At 42.4% G+C, this 3367-nt stretch overlaps 1 long non-coding RNA gene across 1 annotated transcript; it reads right to left on the minus strand.

Annotated features, from left to right (window-relative positions):
* Positions 1-266: 266 nt before the first annotated feature.
* LOC117940422 lies at positions 267-3336 on the minus strand. Its single transcript, XR_004655761.1, has 3 exons — positions 3178-3336; positions 2222-2297; positions 267-381 (listed from the first exon to the last, which is right to left on the minus strand). It is a non-coding gene; the product is annotated as an uncharacterized LOC117940422 (long non-coding RNA).
* Positions 3337-3367: the final 31 nt, after the last annotated feature.

Consider the following 3367-nt stretch of genomic DNA (forward strand, 5'->3'; position numbering starts at 1 on the left):
GTGTGTGTGTGTGTGTGTGTGTGTGTGTACGTGGGTGTGTGTGTGTGTGTGTACGTGGGTGTGTCTATATGTGTTCATGTCTTTGTCTGATTGTTGCTCAGCTGTGTTTCTAGTGTATAATTAACTAAACTTTTCTTATATTTAACTTTAATATAAATAAATGTAAATAAATAAATATGTAGATATGTAAATACATAGGTGTGTAAATATGTAGATATGTAAATATTTAAATATGTAGATGAGTAAATATTAAAATAAATAAATGTGCTCCTCACCGTTCAGGGGAGTTGATGCTGTCGGGACTCGAACCTTCGACCTCCGAGTTCCTGTCGGAGCAGACCTGAGCTGCATGAGTCCAGGTCCCGGGTCTGGATCCACCGGCTGGGGGGGAGCAGAAGAATAATAAAAAATATATATTATATTATTATTATTACAAAGTTATTTATGACTGGAATTAACATGCTATTTTCGTTCAGTTCCCTTCACATTTGTCCCGTCTCCAAATTCTAAAATGTAATATTGTTCAAACTAGAACGAGGATACACAGCATTATATTTAGTACTCACAAGGCATAAACTGTGCATATATATATATATATATATATATATATATATATATATATATATATATATATATATATACACATATTTATATTTTAGGGCTGTCAAAAATAGCGCGTTAACGACGTTAATTAGTTGTTTGTTGTTAATTACGTCAATTTTTTTAACGTATTTCACGCATGCGCAGTGTGACAAAGTATTCAGGTGAGGAAAGTGTTTGGGAGCTCGAGGCGAGATGGAGCCAGGTGAGCAGAGTGGGCCTGTTGACGGATTCAAATATAAAAACCATGATGATGATGGTACAGGTAACAGGTACAAGGTTATTTGCAAGATTTGTAACGAGGAGTTTTAATTTCACCGGAGCTGTTCAAGCTCGAGGTACCACGTCAACGGCAAACATGCGTGGTTTGCGCCGGACCACGCTGAATGTTCCCAGGCCATTAACCAAATCCACCTCAGATCATTTGACCAACACAATAGCAACATGGATTGCAAAGGACTGTAGAGCCATTAGCATTGTAGAAGACTCAGGTTTCCTTGATGTTTGGAAAGTGGCGTCTCCAGACTCATCCTATACGCCACCGTCGAGAGCCACAGTCACGACGAACATCCACGCGCTCTATGAACACGAAAAAGAAAAAAGGAAAGAGGTCTCGGCTCAGGTAAATCACATGGTCCTGACAGGAGACCACTGGACATCAGCGAGTAACAACAATGACCTCGGAGCAACGGCACATTGCTTCTTTTGCGCTGACTATATTAAAAACTGAGCAGCGTCATTTTGCGGAGGCGTGTAAAGACCAGTTCCTTTCTGTTGCACGTAAGAGGACATCGAGGGCAAGACGACAACCTAGCAACTGCAAATAGTGATTAATCCTGATTAATCCACTGAAAATTCTGATTCATTTGATTAAAAATGTTAATCATTTGACAGTCCTAATATATATAACACACACACACACACACATTATGAGGCCAGATTTTGCCTCTGGGTGTCCTCCCCAGCAAAGTTTTGAGCATCAACGACTTCAGTTCCTGTATTCAGACACACTGTTATGCACCAATGCAGGGTGGAAATCCCGTAATTAAAGGGTAAATACGCAGTGTTTTAGCTTAATGTTCCTCATCTGAACAGCTTCGGCGTTGTTGCAGCGGTTAGAGGACTTTTACTGAGTTTAATGGTGGTTGACGGGTGTTTTAACTCGGTACATGGAAACCCTGGAGCTGTCTTACTGCGTATACTGTGTATACCGTGTATACTGTGTATACTGCGTATACTGTGTATACCGTGTATACTGTGTATACCGTGTATATTGTGTATACTGTGTAAACTTGCATATCCCGTACAGTGGGGCTCTAAGGTTTGGGCCCCCCCAGGTAAAAAGTTCTATTAATGTGGGGCCCAAACTTTTGCAGACGCCATTTTTGTAGTTTTCTGATATTTTGAAAGTGTAAATGATGAAATAAAATCTAACTTTTTGTGACATATTATACAAATGTCTAATCTGTCATTTGAAGCCTTTTGGAGATTTTTCCATCTTTACTCGGCTTCTTTATGCTCATTAATACACATTTTAACCGGGGGGGGGGGGGGGGGGGGGGGGGGGGGGGGCAACCTTTCGACCCCCACTGTATATACACCTCTGGATGTTTGTGTTTACCGTTGTGTCGTCCTCTCGTCGGGGGATCACACGCTTCACACAGCTGCATGGTCATGGTTTCTATTTCTGCATCCAGCTGTGGAACAACTTCAACGTTATTTATCCTTAAAAAGGACATTTAGTGTCAGATATCTAAAAAACTACAAATGTCCACAAACCACAACAGATGTCAACAACATTATACACACAACACGGGACACACAGCAGCACATCAGTGGAGACACTCCGTCCTGCAACATAAAGACAACATGAGGACAACATGAGGACAACATGAAGACAACATGAGGACAACGTGGGGACAACGTGGGGACAACATGGGGACAACATGAGGGAAACATGAAGACAACATGGGGACAACATGAGGACAACATGAGGAAAACATGGGGACAACATGAGGACAACATGGAGACAACATGAGGGCAACATGAAGACAACATGAAGACAACATGAAGACAACATGAAGACAACATGAGGACAACATGAGGACAACATGAGGAAAACCTGAAGACAACATGGGGACAACATGAGGGCAACATGAGGACAACATGAAGACAACATGGGGACAACATGAGGACAACATGGAGACAACATGAGGGCAACATGGAGACAACATGAAGACAACATGGGGACAACATGGGGACAACATGAGGACAACATGAAGACAACATGGGGACAACATGAGGGCAACATGAAGACAACATGAAGACAACATGAAGACAACATAAGGACAATATAAGGACAACATGAGGGCAACATGAAGACAATATGAGGACAACATGAGGACAACATGAGGACAACATGAGGGCAACATGAAGACAACATGAGGACAACATGAAGACAACATGAGGACAACATAGGGACCATGTACAGACCACAGAGACCAACATCTGGATGATTGCAGTATGAGTTCCCTCAGACAGAAAGACAGACAGAGACAAAGCGTTCTGCGTCCTCACCTGAGCGGTTCGACTCTTCAGCTGCCGGTTTAACCTTCTCAGCCGCTCCTTCTCTCCGTCTGCACCGTCTTCCTGCTGCTCGCTGCCGTCCACACACACAGACCAGACCTGCAACCAAAGGGACCACTAAGGTCTATATAAAGAGACTTCAGATACAGTATTAGGGACCACTAAGGTCTATATAAAGAGA

Source organism: Etheostoma cragini, unplaced genomic scaffold, assembly GCF_013103735.1.
Source record: "Etheostoma cragini isolate CJK2018 unplaced genomic scaffold, CSU_Ecrag_1.0 ScbMSFa_2488, whole genome shotgun sequence".
In the NCBI taxonomy this organism is placed as follows: domain Eukaryota; kingdom Metazoa; phylum Chordata; class Actinopteri; order Perciformes; family Percidae; genus Etheostoma; species Etheostoma cragini.